The 26901-nt window shown below is 40.5% G+C and overlaps 1 long non-coding RNA gene across 1 annotated transcript in view; it reads left to right on the forward strand.

Moving 5' to 3' along the window:
• The first annotated feature begins 24229 nt into the window (after positions 1-24229).
• Positions 24230-26901, forward strand: part of LOC108449616 — a 5664-nt gene continuing 2992 nt past the window's right edge. Inside the window, exons 1-3 of the long non-coding RNA XR_001865845.1 lie at positions 24230-24316; positions 25075-25235; positions 26544-26704. This is a non-coding gene — a long non-coding RNA (uncharacterized LOC108449616). The remainder of the gene's footprint in view (positions 24317-25074; positions 25236-26543; positions 26705-26901) is intronic.

Raw genomic sequence — 26901 nt, forward strand, 5'->3', positions numbered from 1 at the left:
ATCACTGACTTTGCCAATAGCTTGCTTGGCGCATTTATTCATGCATTGACTAGAGATTTTCTTTCAAGTAACTTGCTGGCATATATGTGACTGGAGACAAAAGATGGTCTGGCCATGTGTGAGTCTTCCCCCCACAGACATACCTCTTCTCCCTTGTGATTGTCTCTGATGGGTAGTACGATTTATCCTAAGATACCAGGAGGGCCTCTCTGGATGCTCTCATAAGGAAAACATTCACTTTTGGACAGGTGAGTAAAACTGCTAAGATAAGGTCACATGTGGAGATAAAATGAAGTAGCTCCATAGGTGCTTTGTGACTGTGTGTTCTGCAAAGCCAAAGACTGTAAACCTGTACATTTCTAGCTCAACCTGCTTATACTGTAACCCTTTAGACCTGCTTATATTCTATACTTCATTGGCAATATTTAGATATTGTCTTCACAATAAATCTAATCACCATCATCCACGTAATCAGTGTCATATTTCTGGTGCCTGACTGAGATATTTCTCTTCTACTACTCTGTTACAATATAGTCAATCAAATTTAATTATTCTAGACCAATAGAATCTGTTTAAGTTTTCCTTTCTGCAATACTAAGGAAGTTATGAACTGGTGAGAAAGCTGCTGTTCTGTTCAAATATTGCTCCATGAATTCTTTATTGTTAAAACAAATGACCTATTCCTGTATGACGTTTTCCCCTTTCTCTTTCCTTTCCCTTTCTTGTCTTTCAGAATTTAGTCAATTACTAGAGGCTTTTACTGGTTTGGTCAGCAGATCAGACATACTGGTCTTTGGTTTCTAGGATCCCTCTTCAAGTTGTTAAAAATCCTTCATGTTCAGTATCTGTCATTTTCCAGAGGCTGAAACAGACTGAAGTAAAAAGTTATGTGGCAGACATGATAGTTTATGATTTGGGGAAAAGTACCTTTACATCTTTGGTTTTATCCTAACCCATTATAATTCAGGATTCAGCTGACTCCAGGTTTCTGGCCTAGTGTTCAAACTGGCCTTATAAAGAGCCTCATTCATCCCTGATAGCAGTGACTTCTGACAATATAACTGCATTACATTGTAATTAAAATAGTGTAAAAACCCCACAACTTAAACCAACAAACAAATCCAAAAGGTAGAGAGATCATGAGAAAAGACCCAGATTCCTTTTCATTTTCCTAGAGCTCATTCTAGTAGTCAGTCTGTTAAAGAGTGGGAATGCTTACTGATCTCACAGCATTTTGAACTTACCTGTAAAATGTTTTTTTTTAGTAAAACTTGTGTTTGCTGGTCCATCTTACGCACTCTTTTTTTTTTTTTTTTTTTTTTTTTAGATCTGAAGCACAAAGGACTATGAAGTTGCTGTGTCCTTTCTACAGGGGCAAAGGATCAAAGCTGTGACATGCACTTGGACATAGGCATTTAGCTAATGTTTCTAACACTTCCTCTCTTTGGTCTGCTTGCTCCTTTGGTTTTTTCCTCCGTTCTGAGGGGTAACCAGGAGAACAGGAGGGTAGAGGAGGAGTGTTTTCAGCAGACTTGTCTTCTGCTGATACTCTCCTAAACAGGATCTCTGGAAAAAGGGCCTTCTGCTTCAGGACTCTCACACATTAATAGTATGATGTCCTGACTTTGCATTTGGAGGATACCCCGTCTGGCTTTGTGGTTTCTGTAGAGAGCTTTTGTATGGTAACAACTTGCCCAGTGAAGTAGGCTCACTGTGTGTGAAACTAAACTGGGCCAAATTGAGAAATTTTGCCAGCTAGGTGGAGCTCCCCTACTGAGTTTCTTCCTGTATTGATTTGTACAGCCTTAATCACTATTGCTGAATCTGTAAGTTCATTTAAAAGATGGCCAGCTTACATAGAAACTAAAATCAAAATGTGAGACAAGCTCTCTTCTCTTTGCCACAGGTGGAGGTGAGCACACAGTAATCCGGGGATGTATGGATCCACACTGTTGTTGAGCCTCTGTTTCTCTGTGGTGTTTTCATTCAGTGTGGTCCTGGAAGTGCTGATGACACTTGAGTGGTTTTCTTCTTGGAAAATAGAATTTTGAAAATACTTTGCAATTACTAAAGCATAGCCTGTAGGTTGCTGTAAGATGAACTTACCACTGAGCTGTAGCAAACACCGGCTCATGGCAAAACTTACTCTTCCCCCAACAATCACCAAGTGATTCTCTAAGCTTGGCATCCTTTGTTTCCATACGAGCTGGGTCTCTAGAGAGCACCAAATCAGGGGATTTCTATCTGTGTGAGAAAAGGATGAGACTTCCCACTGCAGCCTGATACCTGATGAAGTTCACCACAAATTCCATTCTGTGTCCACAGGAAAAAAATTGCAGAACATTTTAGACAATAATCTAACCCCATAAATTTTCTATAGGCCCTTAGTGGTGCTGAAGACACTTAGTCTTCAATAATTTTCAGTAAATACATGAAGTGAAGCTTAGTACATTATTTTGCTGATAGTTCAGGAAGAAATGCAGAATCTAGACTGCTGTCTTACAGCAAATTTTTATTTTGGGTAAACAGAACTGCTTTGTTGGGGCTGTGAGAAGAGCCTAGTGTATATCCTCACCAGTGTTCAAAATAATGGATCTGATTTTGTTAAAAGCATGTGTAAGGTCAGTTACTGCTGCTCAGCTGCTGAGCAGAAATTGTTACATTCCGGTGATACGTTTGTTGTTTGCTGTGATATCCATATGGTGGAGTAAAAAGTTATGGTTCTGGATTTGAAATGTAATAAAATAGAGCTAGTAAGAAGCTAATTTCTTTTTCCACAGAGCTACTTTTCATAGTACGTTTGAAGTTTTAAGGACCATATTGAAGTATAATTAAGTAAAGCTTTTTGGGGAAAAAATGAAATAGTGAACAAATAACTCTCTGTGCCAATAATCAAAGACATTTGTTTGAAACCAAATTTCACCAACAGAAATTGATGTATATATGTTTCTACTGTAATACGACAGTAGACCATAGACTTTGGTGTAATATGTACGAAATATATTGAACCACTAGCAGTCATTGTTTCAATTCCCTAAATAACCAGTTAAAAGGAGAAAAACAGTATCACGTTGTAGCATTTAAATTGGCAAGCCCTTTTTTCTTTTTCCTGAGGATATGCATACATTAGTGTAATGTCAGAATTACTTTAATTCCACCTTCAATGTGTGGGAAAAGTTTAAAGAGTTTGAAGAACCCCGTTAGTTCAGATGAAGGCAATCTCTGAGATATCTGCTGACTGATTTCTGTAAAACAGTGCTCTGGGGAGTAGCAACCTTCTATTAGTTAATGTCTCATGTTTTAATAAATAGTGGTGACACATTAGCACATTTTGTCACAACTTGGGTATAATATGGAAGATGAAACACCAGAAGGAGAAGTCAGGAATTTGGAGAAAACAGCAGCAGGTTATTTTCACATGCCTGATTTGGAGTGGTAACTACATTTATAAAGTTGTGGAAAGAAGGATATTTCAATGCAATGCTAATTTAGTTTTATAAATACAGGATTGTTGTATCATGAAACCAAAATCTATTTTTATATATTTGTCATTCCAATAACATTGGAAAAATTGTTGACCCTAAAGCATATACAGTTGTTGAAACTTAGCAGCCTGTGGATTTAATTGCAATTCCATCCACTTATTAACTGAAGATTTTTTAACGTAGTGTGTAGAATGAGGATCTCATGTATTTTGTGCATTATGCAGTATGTGCCTTTTCCTGACAATGTAGACGTAAGCTCTGCAATGATGACATTTTCTTGTCTCTATGAGCACATTTAAATTTTGGAGGAAGACGAGGGTTTGCAGCCTTGGTCTCAAGGAACAGATTCAATCTTGTCTGCAACCTAAGTGCAGTTTTTCAGCTGATGATTTTGAGCTAAGGAGTGACCTGATGTTCATTGAGTACCACTGACTGTTGGTTCAAGGCAAACATTCAAAGCATGACCTGCATCAGTGACTCAGGATCTGTGTCAGTACCATAAGTTTTGGTTAGAACAGTTCATTCAACATCAAGATTATCACTTAAAATAAAAAAAAAAAAAAAAGACTTCTTAAGCAGAGCTGTGCAAAAAGATCTTCATGCTCTGGACAAAGTTACGAGAACATGAAAATACAAGTGTTCTGCTTTTCATAGAATCATGGAATCACAGAACTATAGAACAGTATGTGTTGGAAGGGACCTTTAAAGACCATCTAGTTCAACCCCCTCTGCCGTGGGGAGGTACATCCTTCACTAGAACAGGTTGCTTAAAGCTCTGTCGCACCTGGCATTGAACACTTCCAGGGCATCCACAGCTTCTCTGGGCAACCTGTCCTAGTGCCTCACCACCTTCATCATCAAAGTATTTCTTCCTTACTTCCAGTCGAAGTTTACCTTTTTTCCGTCACTTGCTTTGTTACTACGGGATTTGGTAAAAAGTATCTTTCTTAACTCAGAGTATTAAGCCTTGCAATGTAATGTTTCACTATACTCTAAAATACTCTCAAAAGCTCTCCGTAAGGTTAGCCATCAATAGTAATGAGTGCTGTGATATTACATGCCTAGGGGGAGAGTCGTTAGTTTAAAAACACAATGGCAAAGATGTAAAACCAGTGTGTCAGAGCAACTTACAAAAAATAAGTTTCACTTAATGAACTTCTCTACTTCTGGAGCTGACACTTTAGTGTTAGTGATATTCTAATTCTGTAGACACACAGCCGAGAATTTAAATGACATCATATAAGCTGCTAATGTTTCCAACCAAACAACAGGGCTATACATTTGACTGGAGAAGAAGTTTGACTAAATACTTTCTGGAAACCTTGAAAACCAAAGATGATGGTAGTTTTGCCTTTAGGTAAAGGCATCACTGATGTAACAGAATGATTTCTTACCTGTTTGCATAGGACATCACTTTCCTACTGGGTTGCTGTAATCAAATTGCACAATAATGGAATAGTCGAGCTTTCACTTGGCACCCTCTTGTATTTCAGACCATTACCTGAGGACATGAGGGTGTGTTTCAGTCCTTCTGAGAAGATGGAGCCGCCGTTTGAGTCAGAAGCCAGACTTCCATCAGTGATGCTAACAGTGATTTTATATGTAGCTGTATATTTATGGCAGGGGTTACTACCTATCCTTGAGGAAGTATGTAGGTATGAGGTTATCAGTCACTATCTTTAGACCTTAAAGGTTCACCCTGGAGGGGAAGCCTTGAAGGCTGAGCAGGGCTAAATACTGGATCCCGCCAGGAATTGTTTTCTTCTGAGTCACAGTCACTTCGAGCTGTGTTGGCAGCTGCTGACTTTGCAAATAGCTGGACTGGCTGGGGATGTTAAAATACCATCTCTTAATTCATTACCCATCTTGCTGCTGAAGAGTATCACCCTGGTAAATCTTGTAATGGAAATAAGCGTGCTTACTTTATCTACTACAGGCCCATCTAGAAGGTTTGATTAAAACAGCTGATAACCTGCAGACTGGACTGATGTGTGTGACCAAGGGCTCCGAAGGTCTCTTTTGTTAGTGGTGCTCTGCAAGTGGTAATCTGCACCTGATGGGCTATGAGGAGCAATCAGAAGTGGTAGCAACTCCATCCTACACAGCTAGATCTGAAAGGATACATGCATGCAGAAGAGCTTGTTCTTTCTCAGAGTGGTACTGCTTCAATTTATGTTGGTATGGGAGAACAAATACAACCTCCCCTTCTCCAAACACAATTATTACTAGTACAATGTTATATTTTAACTATAAGCTGTCCCAGTGTAATGCCAGATTGGTATCTCTGTGCCAACTAATAGTTTCGCTTAAAACATCGCACCCTTTACTGAAACCTTTAGGTGTCTACAGAAACAAAAAAAAGTTATATAGGTGAGTATTTTTGTGGTTTCTCAGTAATGTTGCTCTAGACAGGTAAATAATCTAAAATGTTAAGTCAGATGGATTTTTTAATAGTGTAGAATGCTCATAATTAATGTATTAGAAAAAAATAGGACAGGTATTTTACTTGTTGAGTACAAATATTTAAAAAGTGTCTTAATCCTTGGTTGACTGTGTGTTGGTTTTGTTTTGCAATTTGTAAAGAGAGACTCAGAGAAGAAAGTGAGAAATGTTTTACACCTTGAATTAGTTGTAATCTCACATGCACTTGTTGCAACATCTGTTGGAGGAGCCTGGGGAACATGAATATTCTGAATAGGAAAGCTTCATACCTACTTAAAGACAATTGTATATATATTTACTTGTTTAGGTCAGCAAATGGAGTGGCCTTGGCACATCAAGGCTCTTGACTAGGAGAACGGTGTGCCTCAGAATGACTGTGGTTTACAGACTATTTTTCTTATTTCTGCATACTGTTGGATTCATTAATACATATATATTTTTTTCTTTTCAAAATACATTGCAAAACTGTAATGAGATATATAAGAAATATATATATATACTGCATAACACTTGCAGAAAAGATTATACCTCATTGAGGATAGAAGGGGATTTCAGAATCATTTTAATATAAAGAGACTATTTTGAATCACAACGTCTTGTTTCAAAGGCAAATGTATTAGTACAACGAAAACTGTTGATGTCTCTGTGTCACATATTTAAACTTACTCCTCAGCTATAAATGAAAGGTTATAAAGGTAGCAAACAACAAAGCAAAGAAAAAACTCTAATATTTGTCAGGTAAGGAAAAAGAACAAGTACTATGATGACAAGATTAGTGTGGCTTGATGTAGATAGGGTTTATGGTATCATGCTCTGTGCGAGTTGAAGGGGATTTTGAAGCAATGAGGAGCTACCATCAGGGATAGTTTTTATTTGTGATGATGGGTCTGGTAAGTAAAGAAAAATACACGCATGGCATACTTTCTCTAATATTAACCATGCTGTGCTTGTTTGAAGCTAGAGATTGTCCTGCACTTTTGGTTACAACAATCATATCATCTGGATAAAACAAATTATGTACATGTTTCTCCCCAGTTTTTACAACACCAGATGCAACTGCTTCTGCTTCTCTGCTCCTTACTGTTGTCTACACTGATGAACACTTCTACTGTGACTAATATCTCCAGAGCAGTAGTGGTAGGACTCCTGTGCGGTGCTATGGAAATAGGCTGTTTTAAGGGTGTTCAGGACCTCCAGTGGAGTAGTTTTCAACAATGACATTCTTTGAAATTATTGACAATTCACAGAATATAGGGCAAGTACTTCACATTGTTCTTGCTTCTTGGTGACAGTTTTCCTGCCTGTGTCTACAAAAAAATGTCCTGGCGAGTACAGGAAAAGGCAGAAAGGTGAATATAGCAGTGCCAAACACAGGAAAAGGATAGGAAACTTTATCTGTTAAGAAAAGCTAAAACTTTTTGATGTTTCAAACCTCATTCAATGATTTATCTTCTCATGATTTGTCCCTAGTTTTCCTAGTTTAAGTTTCTAATGTGTCTCTGATCATATTTTAAGAGTACTAGGGCAAAATTTCTAATCAGTGAGGAAGTGTAGTAGACGGCAAGTCTAGTCTTGGGTATGATGGTAATTCTCAGAGAAGTAGCAAAACAAATTCTAATGCTAACTTGAGGAACAGCTTTGCTTTGTTCTGCTTCTAAACAGGATATACTTGGAGACATGGTCAAGGTCAGATTTAAGTGTTGTATTGACCAAGAAGACATTAGAAGGTGGTATGTTGTCCATCTGCACATCCAGGAGAGAGTTTTAGAAAGTTATTTCTTTTAGAGATGTTAATGACATGTATTATGGAATTTGTAAAACCGTGAAACAGGCATCAAACTTACATCTAAATTTGATGGTAGCTGTTGCACGAAAGATATAACCTATAGTATCCCCATCTCAAAAAATACCCAAAATGAACATCAAAGATCCTATATATCCTGTCAGACAACTCACACAGCATTTGTAATTCCATAATCACATTTTTTCTTTTGATGAGTGAATCAACTATGTAAAGAGTCCCCACATTGGTTGCAGTGCAGAAATGGGTAAAAAATACAGCATCATGAGGTAGGAAGAAACATAACCTTTATGAGAGTAGTTTCTGGGCTTGTCCATTAAGTGAAGGCTGGGTTGAGAGCAGAGGTAAGAGTAATACCAACTGTGAGATGCACCCTCAAGCCTGAGTACCATCTGCTGAATGGCACTGCATTTCTGTGACCTACCTGTGTCGCAACTACTGGCTGATTAAAACTTGTAGGAACACTTCTTCTATCCTAAAACCACAATGAATGTGTCTGGGAAAGGCATCTTTTCTCTTTTGGTATTTGAAAGGAATAGCCATGATTAAGAGCAGTTTCTTAGGCAATGATCCAGGCATTGCAGAAACCACAGTGTGGTTTCAAGCACAGAACATCCTGGTCACTCCTTCCATGAGGGAGCAGACTGGTAAGAGAGGGCAGGACAGACATCTGTAGCAACATTGTTTGGTGTGAGCTCCTCTTGGTTAAAGACAGTCACATAGTCAAGCATGCTGCATAGTCAGCAGCGGGGGAGCACCACCACTTTAATTTCAAGTGCCCTCTTGTAAATGACAGGAGACTTGTAGGTGTCAAAAATCCATCATTCTCTTTCTTAGCCACTGAAATCCTATGCAAGATGAAATCAGGCAATCTAGTGGCAATAAAACTAAGTAGGGAAAATGTTGGGCAATACCTGTTGACATCACTATCTCTAGACAGCCTGTATGTGACTGCCTTCAGCTGAAGTATGTAAACTTTACTGAGCTATGGTGTGCTGCCAAGGCTAAGGTTAGTCATGCTGGAAGTGTAGCAAAAGGTCTCACGAAGGAAGCCCACTTCTGTGACAATTGATACCCAAAAGAACTGAAAAGGCAGAGTTTTTCTCTAGGCAGGGATGCCCACATCAGCAGGGTGGTTATCAAGCTGAGCATTGGTGTGGCTCTGGAACCTGCTGCTCAGAAGAGCCAGACCCTTGATGGAGGAGGGGAATCCTGGTAAAGGTGTGCACATGCTGGAGCTTTGAATCTGTAGAGGGATAGCAGGCAGAAGGGGTCTGAAAAAACTTCCAGAAGCAGGAGGACAGGGGGAAAAGCAGTTTAGGTTGGTAGTTGCCAAGGTTTCTGATGGATGGATGCTTGTTAGCCTCATTCTTTCTCTCGTACCACCACTGGGCTGTCTCATCAAACCGTTAAAAGAGACACTGTTGAAAACAGTGTTTTCACAGACTTTTGCAGACCAGCCTTTGAGTGTTTAGCCTGGCCTGCTGCACCATACTTTGGGAATGCCTTCTTAAGGGGAATTCTAGTCTACTTATTGTAATAAAGTTCTTAATTCATTGTCAGAAGCCTGAAACTCTTTTGGGGATTCTGCACTATTGTCATTTGACATGGTGGCTGTCGGGGATTGTGGATGGTTTAGTGGCTTATGGGGGGTATTGGCCTATCACAGATTCCCTGAAAGCTGCTGTGTGCCATGGGGGGCCTTGGAGTCTATTCTGTCTTGCAGAAGGAGCATGCTCTACCACCCCCAAGGAACAATAACTTTCAGACAAAGAACATTTTTTCCAGATCTCTTTTGCAAACATGGGGCTGAGTGTAGAACCCTTTCTGAGCTGAGAGGTAGCTGAAGAATTTTGTGCATCTGCTCAACCATGAAGCCAGGATGAATATTGGGAAGAAGCTTCTTTGGAGGGTGATGTTTTGGGACTAAGTACAGATGGTTCTTGTTGCTGTAAAATCAGAAGAGCTTCTGAACCTTAGACAGAAGGTTTTCCATCCTTTTTATTAAAAGCAGATCAACTGAATTACAGAGTAAGTGCTAAAACACCTAAAAAAGCAAAATGGAGTGCTCTGAAGCCATAGGAGGAAGTCTGATTCCTGAGTAAATAAGCTACTTTTGATGAAATTCCAGGACAGCTAGTGCATCACCAAGATAAACTGTGGATCTAGACCAGGTGTGGAATATGTGGAGCAAAGACACAGACACATCCTCTCAAGCAGTATCTTTTCAGGGGATGAGACAGAATGAGCAGGCACACTAGCTCACCACTACCAAAAAGATGAGATCCTCTACCCTTCTCTCTCTTTCTTTTTCCATCATATACTTGGTGCTTTCTCTGACTTGTATTTCTCCAGGAACTGATTTAATTCACTTAAATGGAAGACCATTTGTGCCATCTATGTTGTGGGTAGCCTTCTGAAATTTCAGCCATAAAATGTGACAGTGGACTATGGTGACTTCCAGAAGGGGAGGAGAAAGACAGGAGCTGGGGCACAGAAAGAGAAGAAGGAAAAGAAGAGAAGGGCAGACAGACTTTATACTTTCAGCTGCAAGGAGACATTTATTGGCTTTATCTACCCATTGAACTTATGCTGTGGCTTTATGCCACTTAAAACAATTTTTCCAATTAAAATTGAAGTTTTCCTTACTAATTTTTGCAAATGCCATTTTTCCCCTTTTTCTTCACTTGCATGAGGAACTGACACATATACTGTATTTTTAGCTTTTCACATGCCTGAATTTTTCTGAACTTGCTGAATTCCATGACCTAGATGTTGGTCTTCTCTTGTTTCAGGAGGTATGTTCTATGTCTTCTTTAGTTTTTTTTCACATGAATCATTTAACATCTAATACAATCTCCAGCTAAGGGAAAAATAGATAAGTAGAAGTCAAACAGCAACAAAATACTGAATGTCAAGCATATGGAACTCCGATTTAAAATGTGGACTAAGCTGCCCTGCTTTACCCAGTGCTTTGTTCCTGTGGACATTCAGATTAGAGCAAGAAAAGATGGGCCATAAATACAATGGTCTTTAGAAGCACTAACTAATAGGGAAAGGTAGGTCAAATATCAACCAACAATTTTAGCCTCAGACTCATGAGGATTATACACTAACAGCTAAATATTGGATCGTTCTCCTAAGTTCAAACAAAATAATTAAGGACAGAGAGAATTTTATGTGGTTCAGAGCCCACTAGGAAGAGCAAAGTCAAGTCATATTAGTGAACAAACTGACTTAAATGACTGACAACTTCAACACTCAGCTGGCCAGAATAAAGCTGGCCCTTTCACTGATGACTGTAGACTTTTCTTTACCACTGAAGATCCTTCTTTCTGTAATAGAAGCTTGGGGAAAACTAGGTTTTACATTTGGAAGTATTAGACTACCTAGGTACTTTGTTCTTTTAAAGATTGTATTAGTTGAATAAAAATAAAATGCAACAACAATTAGACCTCTTTTTAGCAGTGTGAGTAGTACCCTTTTTAGTGGTACAAGCATTAGTGATTCAAGGATCCTACATTTAGACTTTAGAATATCTAATATATGTATCAGGGAGTGGTTCTCTCTATCATGACATTAAGTAAAAAAGGAGAGATTAAGAAAAAAAAGAGTTCAGAATAACATATCTTTGCAGCCAGCTCAGACCTTTGGCCATGCACCTTTGTCTTGGCCCTAGGTAGTGTTTCTCTTACAACTTTGATGTAGGTATTTCAGGGTTGCTTTTCCCCCTACATGCCAACTCAGAACTGTGCTTGCTCTTTGGATGGGACTAGACTCTGCAGTTTTTGTCTTTAAATTGTTGTTACTTATAATTACCAGTGGACACTGAAACAGCTGGTAGCAAGAAGGGATGAGGGGCAGGCAGAACCCCTGGCAGAGAAGGGGCTAGAACACTTGGACTTGGGGGCAATGAATGTGTGCCCTGCAGAGTCAAAGACCCTTGTATCAGGAGCAGGGGATCAAAGATGGGGTCACATAGAACAATAACTGGAGATGAAGAATGGGAAAGGCGGGTATAAGGTGCACATGGAAAATGAGAAGCAGGAGCATGAGAAAAAAGGGGGAATGGGAATGTGACGTGTTACAGCAGTTATACTGCTTTAGTCTGTCAGTGTGGTGTGACAAGAGAATGACTGGGATCCACATTTCTGCCATTCCTTACACATTCTTGTCATATTGGCTGGTTTGCAGGCATATATCAGGGAATTCATTTAAATTTTTTACTTATGTCTGAAATCTGCTCTAGAGGAATTTGTACGTCTTTACCATACATGTTTTTATCCTTTGTCTTCGTAAAAGCAAAGATCAACCACAAACTCTCATATTTCTTTACTAATTTTGTATTGAGATGTTTATTACGTCTTTCTTGCCTGGGGAAAATCCCATTTGTCTGGAGCACACAGTAGTTTCTTCTGTTTCCTGTGAAAAGCTGTTCTTCTCAGTAGGCTGTGCCTCAAAGATATTTGCTCTAAAAGGCAGGCTCAACAAAAGCCATGCAGTTTGCTTGATCCTATCTGCTTTAAGCAATCGTGCAGCAAGGGCTTCTCCTAATACAAACAAACAGTGCATTCTAAAACCTGAGTATCTTTGAAAAGGTGTTAATGGAGAAGTGTAAACGAAAAGAAATCAAGTTGACAATATTTTTTTAACCTACTTTTAAATCTTACTTTAAACTTAAGCTTTGAGTAAGTAGAAGGGTTGGAAAGGGAGGGTGAGGAAAAGGATCTCTTGCTCTTTCTTTCTTTCTCTCTTTCCAGTTTGTTTACTCTGTCCATGTGCCAGCACAGTGTGGGTATTCAGTTTCACTCTTTTCATAAGGGTTTTGTACAGACATGCACAGAGATTTTAAAATTTCTATGGTTATGGAATATGTTAGTGGGGGATGTGAAACCTGTTAAAAAAGTAGAGGTTCCATACTACAAAGCCACAGAAAATATCCCATGGGATTTAAGGACAGATGTGGGATTTGCCCCATTTCAAACCACGTTTAGATTGGTTGGATTTCACCCTGTTGTAATTGCTTTGAAGAGATGGTTGCCCCAGATTGCATGTCTGTGGACTGCTCTAAGGGTGATCCCAGGGCATGATAAACTACTTTTGGCAGCTACTAGGAGCAAATTTACAACTTTTAGCTGCAGCAGCAGCATACTCCCCCTTATTGTCATATATGCTGGGTAATATATGACAGGGGAACAGTGTAATGATTCTCTAGATACCTGATCAGTCACAGGAAATAGCTGGCACACAGTCTGCTAATCTTAAATCTGAGTTTGGCTGCATGGGAGAATTTTCTTGCTTCTTCTCTCCATGGTTATAATCTGGCCCTGAGTTTTTTTTACTCTAGATAATATCTGATAAGAGATTAAGGACTCGATAAGATGTTGTTTTATATGAAATTTAAGAGGCCATTAACATTCCGCTGAATTGTAAAATTGTCAAGCTAAAAACAGCTCTCCTGGTGTTCTGCACAGATGCAATAGCAAATCACTGAGTCACAGGAAATGATTCAGTCAACATTTCTAAACTTTCAATGTGTGTTTTATGGAAGAAACTTGATGTAAATGTTTAGACAGTTACGGTTTTGGAGATAAATATTGCAGTTTTATGTAGTTTGGGGTTTGACGTACCAGAATTGTGGTGCACAGTTGTCAATTTATTGAACATCTAAAGCTGTTCAGTCATTGTATTAGATTCCAGTGTGGGATGTATTTTCTTTGGCTAATGAAACGTGGTGTTATATTTGGGCATAACAGATTACACATCAGAATATCAAAGAAAAATTATCTTTTAATGACCCGGGATTCCCTCTGCACTGTTGGAAGAGAGCTTGCATGGGCCTCCACACAGTTCTCCTTAATTACTTGTCTCCTCATCCTGTAAATACAGTGTTTCAGTGATATGACCTCTCATGTCAGGTTATCCTCTGCCCTAAATGATCTCACTCACTTAAACTGCTTTAGAAGGTTAAGTTAAAATATTTCCTTGCTTCTCATTTTAATTTCATTAATTACAACAGAGTGCTGACAATGCAAAATTCACTTTTTCTTATGTTAGTTGCTTGTAGTTAAAATTTTTCTTGTATTTTTCAAGTAATTTTTTTCAGTAGGATTTTTTTAAGTGTAAGTACGTGGATATGCAGTGTGCTGTGCTTCCAGGACATTAAATCAGTATTATGGTTCCTCTTATCCTTAGGCATACTTCTGTGAATGTGAAGCAGCACTAATAAAGCCAATATAGATTCTCTGTATTTATACTGACTTAATTGAGACCAACACAGGCCTAAATATTATTTCTCACTGTTGAAGTGTAAGCAGTGAGGTAGGAACTTAAGAGTATCTCTTCTTAACATGAAGTATCCTGTGGCAAGACTATTGAAGAAGACTTGCTAGCACCAGCATGATAGAAAAATTCTGGCTTCAACCATATAATTTCCACATGCCTAACTTGTCTGTACAGGAAAATAATCCCAGGAGACAGCTTCTGTAGGTGAGCAAGCATCTGCTGGTGTGTGTGAATCAGTATTTGGACCTGAGACAGTGGAAGAACCGGGTGTCAGATGTTTCCGGCTGTAATACATGAGGACACATGAGATGTGTCAGGACCAGTAATGTCTTTATGGTTCTAGATTTCCCCCTAGAGGTGGGCTGTACTGGAAGGATGCAAAAGAGACCCCTCTGAATGACCAGGATGAGTCAGCCACCCTAGACACCACAGGGCACCAGAGGGTGACCAAAGAGTTTGGTTTTGTCTGGGCCATGCTGTACTGGGTGTGGGTGCCCAAGTGCTGTCAGAGGGTGCTGCAGAGACCTCTGTGATAAACAGCCAAGGCTGCCCTTTGCTGGACACAGCCCATTCCAGGTGGCTCCAATGGCCCCACCACAGGCCTTGGCTGAGCCCTGCAGCCAAGGTAGCTGTGCTTCAGAAATAATGTGTGTAAGAAAGGGCAAAATGCTGCCTGGCAGTGAGGGGTGCAGAAAAATATGAGAGAAGCAGCCCTGAGAGCCCAAGAGCAGCAGGAGGGGAAGAGGTGCTCCAGGTGCCCCAGCAGACACTCCCCTTCAGTTCTTAGAGAAAACCATAGTGATGGAGGCTGAGCCCCTGCAGCCCACAGGGGAGCAGAAATGCACACTGCAGCTCATGGAGGACCCTGTGCTGCAGCAGTCTTATTCTGAAGGAACTGCAGCACAGGTGAAGGGCCCAAACTGGAGCAGTTCACGAAGATCTGCAGCCCATGAAGAGGGCCCAGGCTGGAGCAGGGAACAGCATGAGGAGGAAGGAGCAGGAGAGAGGAGCTGTTACGGACTGACCACAGACCCCATTCCCCATCCCTTACACTGCTGGGCGAGGAGGAGGTAAAGGAGTCAGGGGTGAAGGTAAGCCTGGGAAGAAGTGAGGAGAAGATGGTTTTACTTTTGTCTTTGCTTCTTGACATCTTATTCTAGCCTTAACTGGTAATAAATTAAATTAATTTTCCTCAAGCTGAGTCTGTTTTTCCTGTGTCAGTAGTTGACGGCTGATCTCCTTGTCTTTATCCTTTCTAATTTTCTCCCCCTGTCCTGCTGAGGAAGGGGAGTAAGAGAGCTGCTGGGTGGGCATCTGGCAGCAGGGCAAGGTCAGCCCACCAAAAAAGTGTTTTGTTATATGTGGAGACTATGAATATTCTAATCCAACCAAATAACTGCTGTATAATTCCTGATGATGAGGTCTTTGATGTCTAATTGTTTTTTAGGGAGATGTAAAGAAAAGGTGAGCAGGGAAGCAGACCTAATATTAAATAGATACTCAAATGGCAAAACAAACACAGATAGCTTTCAGTGAAAATTGTCTTGTAAGATTTGTAACAACAATGTTTCTTGATTTTATTTTTATCTCTGGAGTGAATTTTCTTAAGTAAAAGGCAATAAATAGTAAAAAAAAAAAAAAAAATCACAATGCTAGTGATAGGTAGCAAAAAAACCCCAACCAAACCCCCAAAGCTTTAAAAATGAAAATATGTCCTTTAACAGCCTGTAATATCTAGCTTTGATAATTCAATCCTGAAATTTTTGCATTTCTTTTAAAAAAATTTAAACTAAGTATTAATATGGCCACTTGGGATTGCATAGTCTCCTTGAAAGGACAGAGAATAACATCCTTATAGGGCTTGTACTCTGTATTCAGTTTTGTAATTTATAGCATCTCTTTTTTGAAAACTGCAGTATTCTTTGTGAAATTTCACAGGCAGCAGTTGGCTAAAAATAAATTATTTTTACAACAAAACAAAAAATTCCTTAAAATTCACTGATATGTACAATTAATTGAAACTTAAAGAAATTACTGTTAACTAACTTGTCAAACTTGTGTCCCTCACCTATAAATCCTTTTCAAAATATCTGTTGCCAACTAACGTTCACTTTTCCTGCAGAGTACTTTTTACTATTAATATAAAATTGGCTTAAAGTAAATAACTTAGTGATTATCATAGCTAAGGCTTAATATTGAAATTGTTTAAAGTGTATGCACATAGAAAGTACTGTGAGTCATGGCTTATCAGACTAGCTCAAGAAACAAAAAGCTGGGGCTTTTTTTAGTATAGTGCTTCTGTAATTCTTCTGGGTCTGTCAAAGCCAAAGTAGTTACAACAGCAAGTGTAAGAATATACATGTCAAGTGGAACACAGTGAAAAAGAAATTCTGCATGAAAAACAGGACAGACCTCTTTATCTCCCTTTTTAATCAGATTTTACATTTATCCTGACTTATGTGATCCTTCTCTTTAAGCTAAATTGTAGTAAAATGAGTCTGCAGTAGTAGAGTAGAACAAAAAGGATGAAAATGTTAAACTCCTGTTTAAGAATCATTCATGGAATTATCTGTCATAATGAAGTTAATAGAAGTTCATCAGGGATAAAAGCCAAACCCTGCACCAGGGAAGGAGGGACCCCATGAGGACCACAGTCTGGGGACAGAGTGAGCAGCTCTGTGGAAGGGGCCTGGAAGGCTCATGGACAACAGGTTGAGCAGGATCCAACAATCTGTCCTGGCAGCAAGGGAGGCCAACAGCATCCTGGGCTATAGCAACAGGAGTGTGGTGAGTAGGTGGAGGGAAGTGACTATTCCCATGTACTCAGCACCTGTTAGACCACATTTGGATACTGTGCTCAGTTTGGGGCCCTTGCAAACAAGAAGGACAGTAGTGAACTGGTGTGGGTTTAGCAGAGGACAACAGTTTGGGGCTGGAGCACTTACCCAGTGGAGGGAGTCTGTGAGTGTAGGGTTTGTTTAGCCCAAGAAGGGAGAGACTGTGTTGGGGGCCCCTAATAGCAGCATTCCCCTACCTTATTCTGAAGGAGCTGCAGCACAGGTGAAGGGTCCAAACTGGAGCAGTTCATGAAGATCTGCAGCCCATGAAGAGGGCCCAGGCTGGAGCAGGGAACAGCATGGGGAGGAAGGAGCAGGAGAGAGGAGCTGTTACGGACTGACCACAGACCCCATTCCCCATCCCTTACACTGCTGGGCAAGGAGGAGGTATCAAGATCATGGGACAAGATCATGAAGAAGACAGAGCCTGGCACTTCTCAGTGACACAGTGTGGGAGAGTGACAGTCAACGAGTAGAAGTTGAAACAAGAGAAAGTCACTGTATAGGTGAGGAGAAACCTTTTCACATTAAGGAAACTCAAGATACTGAAACATGTTTTGCAGAGGAGGTTCTGTACTCCCCATCCTTGAGGATTTTGAGGTCAGATTGAATGGACTCACAAGGTTTGTCCTGCTTTAAGCAAGATATTGGACTTGAGATCTCCTCTAACTTGAATTATCCTCTGATTCTATGTGATGATAGTATTATTGCGGGAGAGACTTTGACAAGTTAGAGGGCTGGGCAATCACCAACCATTTGAAGTTCAACAAGGGAAAATGCAGGATTCTGCACCTGGGGTGGGACAACCCTGGATGTACAAACTCAGGAATGAGATGCTGGAAAGCACCTGGTGGAAAGGGACCTGGGGGTCCTGGCTAATGGCAAGTTGAACATGAGTCAGTAGTGCCCTGGCAGCCAGGAGGGCCAAGTGTGTCCTGGGGGGCATCAGGCACAGCATCACCAGCCTGGCAAGGGAGGGGATTGTCCTGCTCTGCTCTGCACTGGGGCAGCTTCACCTTGAGTGCTGGGGGCAGTTTGGAGTGCCACAAGATAAAATATTAAACTATTAGAGAGCATCCAAAGGAGGGCAACAAAGATGGAGAAGGGCCTTGAGGGGAAGCCGTATGAGGAGCAGCTGAGGTCACTTGTTCAGTTCAGCCTGAAGAAGAGGAGACTGAGGACAGACCTCATTGCAGTTACAACTTCCTTGTGGAGGGGAAGAGGAGAGGCAGGCACTGATCTCTTCTCTGTGGTGACCAGTGACAGGATCCAATTAAATGGCCTGAAATTGTGTTGGGAGGTTTAGGTTGGATATTAGGAAAAGGTTCTTCACCCTGAGGATGTTTGGCTACTGGAACAGGCTCCCCAGGGCAGTGGTCACAGCACCAAGCCTGACAGAGTTCAAGGAGGGTTTGGACAATGCTCTCAGGAACATGGTGTGACTCTTGGGGATGTCCTGTGCAGGGCCAGGAGTTGGACTTGATGATCCTGATTGGTCCCTTCCTACTTAACATATTCTATGATGACGATCATTATGTTTTTAAATTATTTTCTGTAAGAGGTTGAAAGACTGTTGTAAAAAAATGTCCTTTCCAGAGTTTACATTCAGTCTCATTTCAAAAGTGCTCTTAAGTATTTTTCATTTGTGCTAAATGTGATTTGATATAGATGAAACAAATTGTGTCTGACACAGAAGACTTCAGAGCTTTTAATTCTATAATCTCAAGACATTTAGATAATTACATATTTTTCCTCAAATAAAAATACTCCTCTGCTCATTTTGGCAAATATTTATTCGTCTTCCCTTTTTTAATTGGCAATTAAATGAATGGAGCATGACTTCTTTATCAAATAAATACTTACTTAAGAAATTAAGGGTATAATTTGAAAATAAAATGTAATCTTTGAGTTGAACAGATTGCTAATATTCAACAACTATTCATTATCTATTTTCGCTTTATGTCTTGGCTGTTTAAAAGGATTTAAGAATATATTCCTAAACTCAGCATTAGATGCAGGAGCTACATTTTCTGGTTGGAAGTTCTTGAACAGACCTTACAATAGGCTCAAGTGAGCTAAAAATAAACTAGCAGTTCATATTAACTGGGTAATAACAGTCAACAGCAAAAAGCAGTATCCAGCTATGATGAAAACAGGAAGCACATTACACAATCTGCCCTTTCCAGATAGGTATGAATTCTTAAAGGCTTAACTAAAATAATAATCCCTCAAAGTTTTTAATAAAAGCAGAGAGTTGCCTATTGTTCATAGCTGAGTGGAGACGAAAAACATGCACCCCAGTACATTGTGAAAGATCTGCTGTGTCCTGGGAAACAACACTATTTCCATTTAGTTCTTGGTAACCCTGATTTCAATTTTAAGTCACTATGGATTTGATCCTGCAAAGGTCTGAGCATCTGAGCCTTTTCCAGCAAAGCTGCATAATGCTGTTAATCCTGGGAGCGTTGTGAGATAGAAACCCAGAAGCTGACCCTGATTGACTGGGGTGAGAAGAGAGTGCTGAGCTCTTGTCATTTATTGATGCTGAAGATATCTGTGCTCCAGCATCTCCCAGGAAACCATGTTCCCTCTCTGAGGCAGTCGCATCCTCTTCACTTTTTCTTGGCAGGTAGAGATGGCAACGGGGTCCTTTCCTTAGAAGTGAAGAGTGAAGCACTAGCTAGATCTAGACCACCCCAAGAGAGGTTTTGGTACAGACCTACTACTTATTTTCTTTCTGTGGTTAGGCAGGTAAAAGAAACAACCTCCCTGCTGCCAGTGAAAGGTATCTACAAAAGATCTGTGTTTCCTCAGGCCCTTTTTCTGCTCGTGAAGTTGTAAAAAGTAGTGGAAAGTAGTCATGTGCAGAACCAAATATCTGGTGTATCCAGATTCCTGTTGTCTTAAGTCTGACACTGTTTTGAGCATCTAAGTAAAATGTTTTGGATGCAGAATCATGTTTTATGTATTTTTTGGGGTTAATACTTTTTCTGGTATGTTAATGGGACGAATTACAGCATCTTAAGCACAAAGTGTTTCAGATGTTGTCGGAGACTGAAATGCTATAGTTTATGACTTAAACATTTTCATGTATACTTTTGCCTATTATAGCAAAAACCGTATTACAAAAGCTGCAGAGAAGACCACTTTGCCTTGGATAGGCTTCCTGACTGAGGCCTTACGCTGCTCGATGATGAAGGTAAGATAAAGTAACAACTCAGGGCTGGGAAAAAGGATACATTCATAGAGCACAAGCCTAACACCTAACACAAGCTAAACACCCTATCAGGCTATCAGCTGCTAAGCTTGGCACAGACCCTCTCACCAAAGGCTGGGGGGAAGAGAGGCTTTGGGGTGTGTTGGTCAGAGGCACAGTTAACACCCACCCTCTGCTGTGCAGAGGAGCCCATCTGAGGGGCCCCTTCACCCGGGGAAAAGCTTATCCACAGCAGAGGGGGTGTCATGGCCCGTCAAAGGCCCCCACCAAGGAGTCCCCAGACCCTACACCAGAGCACCAGAGATGATGCAACAAATCCACAGTGTTGCAAGGGACAGCGTCTAACCGGGCAGTGCAAGGGAGGTCTCTGGGAGTTCCCACGTGCCCAAAACGTTTATTAATCCACAGGATTTTGTACTCTTTGGCGTGGCGCGGCGTGGCACAGGGACAGGGTACCCTCAACACCAGCAGACCAGATGGAGGGGAGCAATGAGATGTCATTGGTACCCTCGGATGGGTGATACGCTTCCACCTAACCCTGTCACCTCTCCCTATCCCCCATGCACACTTCTTTCTCTATTTCTTTCTTTCCTTATTTTCTCTTTCTTTCTCTTTGCCTCTTTTGCTATTAAATAACATAGATCATTTTTTTGGCACCAACACCTAACATTGTTTGGTTTTAATCATGTTTTTTGGGTATATTTTGAACCTTCAAAGTTCTTTCTGTTTTATACATGGAGACTTCATTTTCTTTGATCTTCTGGTTTTAAACTAGATCGTAACAGAAGTGCCCCTTGCTTGGGTCAGGACCCGGCCAGATTGCAGAAACAGAGGGTGTTGCCTGCCCAAGAAGGGCATTCCTCAGCCTAGCTATGGCCTTCTTCTGTCCTGGAGCACTGGCTGATCCCTGCTGCCCTTTTGCCACGGTTATCCCCGCACCTCTGGGATGCCTCCTCAGGGAGGCTCTTACCCACCTTTCAGGAGGCCACCCTTCCACACTGTGGCTCTGCCTCTGTAATAGCCCCATAATAGAAGTCTGTGTGTACCTGGTAAACATGATACAACACAGCTTTCTCTCACCCTGTGTGTTCAGGATGCATTTGCATGACAAAGACATGTCACTGTGTATTTCTCCTGCCAAACAAAACCCTGTTAGACTTTTAGGTTTTCTTTGATTTGGATGGTTTTTATTTAATGTTGCCCGTTTGATAAATTGACCTCTGAAATTAAGATGTTGGAAAGTCAGAATTGACTATTTCCACCGGGCAGGATGGAATGCAGCCATATTATTAAATAATGACAATGTTGATTTACTGTTATCAAGTTCTTCAGAGACGCTAAATACATTAAACAGTCTGTGCAGATAATACTGGTATAAACCCAGACCCATGGATGAACTATTGCCATTATGATCTTACTCTTATCATACAACTTTGGTAGCTTGGTACCTTGGAAAAAAATGGTACTTTGTGTATTCATTAAATGATTATATGGTCTGCAAATAGTGCTTATCATGGTTCAGAAATACATAGCCAAAACGATTCTTATGATATACAACAGCAGAAAGCTTCTTTGTAAACTACAGATAAGGTTTCCTGTGGAATCTGCTCAGGTTTAAAAATTGGAAGTCACGTCATTACCTACTTAATTTATGGTTATGTTTAGTTCATGGATTACAATAAGTGCTTCCATTTTTAAACATGTCTTGCTCTGACATATTTCTTTTTGCTGCTTATTGTGGTTTGGCCCTGGCTAGATGCCAAGTGCCCAACAAGCAGGGAGAGAGAAATAAAGCCCAAGAGAAAAAAGGGATGATGCACAATACAGTTGCTCACTAACCCCTGACTGATACCCAATCTGTCCCTGCCAGTGATTGGTGCCTCCCAGCTAACTCCCCCTAGTTTATATCCCTTTGGTTAGTTTGGATCAGCAGTCCTGGCTGTGCTCCCCTCCAGCTTCTTGTGCACCTGCTTGCTGACAAAGCATGGGACATTGAAAAGTCCCTGATTTAGGGTAAGCAGGATGGGTTGAGGTAACAACAAATCTGACTAGAATGTGCTAGAACAAGTTTGTTCTGTTAGTTTAATGGTCACTGGTCACAATGTTGATTAATTTTCTCTCAAAGCTGGTCTGCTTGTTCTTAAAGTCCCATTATGTGATACCTTCCTTGCGGCATGTGTTCCCCACTGTGCTGTTTGTCACCTGTGGGAACTGGGCCAAGGTTATCGTGTTGTACCTTGTAACTCTTTTTATGACATGATAGAATTGCTGGCTCTGAAATGAATCTGGTATTTGTGCTTGGTCCTGCCATCATCTCCATACTTTGGGAGAATCTATCAGAAACTATTAACAATTGTACCTTTTACCTTTCCTTCTTGGAGACCCACAGTGTGGTGGAGAGACCTCCCTTCATCTTCCCCTTATCTTCCAGACTAATTACAACAGCTCCTGAGAATTTTGAATATATTTGGTATGTTGAAACCAGCATGCTTGCATTGCTATGTTGTCCTGAGTGGGTTCCAGGTCTTGTTTAAGAATAAACAACTATTTAAGAATACCAGCCAGTGGTCTGCCCTGAGGCCAGATAGTTATGAGTGGCAGGGTGTCTGGAATAGTATGGGCAAGTGCCAAAGACTGTGGGCACTTCCAATGTTTTGGACCTTCATCCTTGAACAAGTGCAGAATACGGAAAAGCTAGTAAAATACTTGGAATAGGTGTGCTGTCACCCTGGCAATTTCAGATATACAAAAACCACTGCAAAGTGCTGGGCCATGGCTGAGGCCTTCCAAGCCCTATGTGACCATATTTATTACCCTCAAGGGGAGAAAAAGGCCTCTGGATCAGATAACAAAACAACAGGCTGCTCCAACCCCTGTGACAGGCACTGCAGCTGAACCTGAGGACCAGCCTGTGCCCCTATACACAAGAAGAAATGGAGCCATCATTTTTAGTAAAGGAGGACTAAGCAGAGGCACCACATGAACATGAGGAAGAGGCAGAAAAGGAGGTAACCACTCAATCCCTATCCCTGAGTGAGCTGCAGGATATGCAAAATATTTTAGCTGTCATCTGGCTGCTCTGATGGTGGGGTGATGTGGTTAGTAACCCGCAATTAGAGAGGAGGAAAGCCAAACTGGTGGGATCATTTTCTAGGGAAGGGGGCATTGGTATGGCACTTGGAAAAGGGATGAAAATCCTCAGCCTCTGGAGGCAACTCCTGTCAAGGGTGAAGGAAAAGTATCATTTCAAGGAAGATATTTATGTCACTCAGGGGAATGGACTACCATGGAGAGAATACCATGAGGTATTAGCCTGTACCTGAGGGAATTAGCCATGATAGAGATGATTTATTAAGACCCAAACAATGTGCAGCCACCCACAGATCCAGAAGAAGTCCAATTCAGATGTCCCCAGTGGCAGAATCTGTGTGTACATAGCAAAAGACAGGAAAGGTGATGGTGTATTGGAAAGTGTGGGACTTGGGCATGACATAAATGGAATAGAATAAGGGGTGGGTACTGTCCTGGTTTCAGCTGAGATAAGGGTAATTTTCTTCCTAGTACCTGGTACAGTGCTGTATTTTGGAATTTGTATGACAATAATGTTGATAACATGATGATGTTTTAGTTGTTGCTAAGAAGTGCTTACCCTAAATCAAGGAGTTTTCAGTTTCTCATGCTCTGCCAACAAGGAGGTGCACAAGAAGCCTGGAGGGAACATGGCCAGGACAGTGCTATTTAGCCTAAGAGTGTATGGGGATACAGCTGCTGAAAGTTTATTTGAAGGAGTGTTTTTGAGTCCTGAGGGTGCTAGGATGTGACTGGCAAAGGAACTTAACTTTACTAGGTCTCCTTACCTTCATTTTGCCTTCTCGTGAAAGATTCCCTGTTAAAATTGTGGTGGGGTTTTGAAGGCTTGGAGAGTGCTCCACCATCTTCCTTCAAAAAACTATAATTAAGCTGCAAAGACTTAAGGACTGACACTAAGATGGCACAGTCTCAGTGGTTTTGACAGATAAAGATGGAGAAATGCCAAATTATGGGAACTGTGGGTGAGGTCCTGTCTCTGAAGAACTGTTTTATTGTCTCCCGCTGACAGAATACTGGGGAGGGAGAAAGAGGCAAGGAGACCTTTCTGACTTAGTTGCTTGTCCTTTGCAGAGTGCCTGTTGGAAGTGCTGCTGCAGTGGATTGTGATCAAAAAATGCCCCTCAGCTGCTGCTTGGAGGGAATCGGCAACAAAAGAAAGGTAAGTGACTAAAGAAAGGCATGGGACAAGGAAAGAGCATATCTGGAAGAAGACACCCAGAGATAAAGTCATAACTGCAAATGGCAGTGACAGAATTTTAACATGTCAGGGTAGAGGTGAGGAAGTACTTATTATTTTCCAGGATCATTTTTAAAAGGACTGAAACATTTATTTATACAGTTTTCTGTATACTCTCTATATACACCCCTTGCTATATTTTACATCCCCCCACCCCAATTCTTAAAAAAATGCAATCTGAAATATCAAAAAATATATAAAAACTTCTAATAAAATGGTAGTTTAATGGAAAAATTATCAACTTGGATTGAAATTTTTTTTCCAAAATTGCTGATCAAAACCCCTTGAAACTTCTTACTGTATTCCCTGGTTTTGCCTACTGCAGTTCAGGATCATTCCCAAATTATTGTCAATGCTAGTGTTTATCTAATCTACTATTTTGCCTATTAACTGAGTTTCAGAGACCAGTTAAAGGTTTTTCCTACTGTTGAACTTCAATGTTCATAACTTAATTTTTCCTTGATATTTGCGTAATACTGTCTTGTATCTCTCTAAATGATTCCGCTTCTGAACCAGTGTAGAGTTTGCACATTTTAAATATTTGTTGTAGATGTAATTGTAATTTGCTGTCATTTAATCAACACTATACATGTATTTTCTTTTAGTTTAGTCTCCCCTAATTATTTTTGCAGCTTTTCTTTGAACTTAATCCAATTTGTCTATGCTTTTCTGGTAATTAGGTGCTGATAGCAGAAGAGCGTTTGGACAAATTCCACCTGTTATGTGAAGAATCATCTCCTTTTATTTCTTCAAACCTGTGTCTTACTAGCTCTCGTTAATGCCCCTAATTCTTCTGTTTGGAAAACCAGTGACCACTTGATTTCTAGCCACCTTCCCACAGGTAGTGTGATCATTTTGCATTTTGTAACCCCTTCATGGTTCATTTATTTTGACTTCCCAAACTACTTGCCTTGTTATTTTTGTGTAGGAGAAAAGTTAGGTTTGTTCTGCTCATGGTTTCTGGAGCAGTGTGGTTTTCTTTCCTCAGCAACAGAGATGTCTCTGTTTTCCTCTAAACTTCTACTGTTTATTTAGTTATAGATTCATTACCTAACAACTTTGGCGGTTGTTGATGCTTGACCTTTATCTATGATTATGCACACAGTTGACCTGTTAAAATAATGTTAGTGTGTCAAAGTGAAGATCTTAAAGGAAAAACAGAGTTACAGTTGCCTGGGCAATACTAATTTTGAGACTTCCTTCACTTGTATGATGATTACACTCCTCTTTTAAATTTTTTTTCTTTTACATAGGATTTTGTCTCACTAAATGCAAGAATGGATAACACCAAGCAACCAAAAAACTTCCACATCTCTTCCTCAGCCTTTAGCTGTATCATCCTTATTTTAAAAACAAGGAAAAGATGTGAAAAAGGACTTTTAATGAGCTAACAGACTTTTGCTGACAGTGAGGATAATGTCTGTCAGTGTGGAAACTCCAGCGCTGCTCTGGTCTTCAGAGCTGGCCATGAGCATGTGTAGGAATGCACACTTTAGAAAGCGCATGGTCACATCACACCCCTTAAAGTCAGCACTTAAAGCAAGACACACCCAAACTGAGAACTGCAAAATATTTGTATCTTGAAGGCAGGAAGGGAAATCTGGAAACTTCTGTGAAATCTATGGAAGAGTCAGGCATGGAAGTGAGTTCACCTGTCTGAATTTCTGCTTCCTAAACTTTACATCTGCTGTCACCCTGAAGTCCCTCTGCCAGCCTCCTGTAATGCATGGAGCCATGAAGAAAATGAGGCAGAATCAAGACTGTTGGTTGCCCCAATCTGTGTATACATACCCTTCTTTCTGTGAGCTGTGTCAGACCCAGGGGAATATCAGAAAACTCAGGATTTGAATGTGTAATTTAAACCAAATTGTTTTCCTTGTGGCTGGTGGACATTATTCTTGCTTAGGCAAGAGTCTTAATTCTGGACTTGTAAAGCCTTGAGTGCTAGGTACTAAAAATTATTCTTCAAATGTTAGTTTAGGGAAAGAAAGAAGGAAACAAGCAAAATTCAACAGTTCATTAGAAGATGGAAATTGGGCTTCTTCTCAATGCTTTTATGTATAATTCTAGCACTGGTTTCTGGAAATCTTTTCAGTGAAACAAAGGTTAATATCTTCAAAATCTATCCTATTATTTGTACACCAAGCAGGGGAAGATGATGTGGCCTGTGACACACTGAAACCCTGAGATATGCACTATACAAACCCAGCAACTTTTATTGTACTGGTTCTAAGGGTCATCCTGAGGTTGTCTACAAAACCACCTGCAACCAGGTCTCTGTTGGCAATGAGCGTGCAAGGGAGGCTTGAGGTGAGGCCAGCTTGTGCCGTGCATGATGTGCAGATCTCTCTGACATGATGAGTGTGTATAGCTGTTGTGTTGGACTGGCAGCAGCATATGACTTTTTCTTTCTTTCTTTCTTTCTTTCTTTCTTTCTTTCTTTCTTTCTTTCTTTCTTTCTTTCTTTCTTTCTTTCTTTCTCTCTTTCTTTCTCTCTTTCTCTCTTT

This window comes from Corvus brachyrhynchos, unplaced genomic scaffold (genome assembly GCF_000691975.1).
Source record: "Corvus brachyrhynchos isolate BGI_N302 unplaced genomic scaffold, ASM69197v1 scaffold409, whole genome shotgun sequence".
In the NCBI taxonomy this organism is placed as follows: Eukaryota; Metazoa; Chordata; class Aves; order Passeriformes; family Corvidae; genus Corvus; species Corvus brachyrhynchos.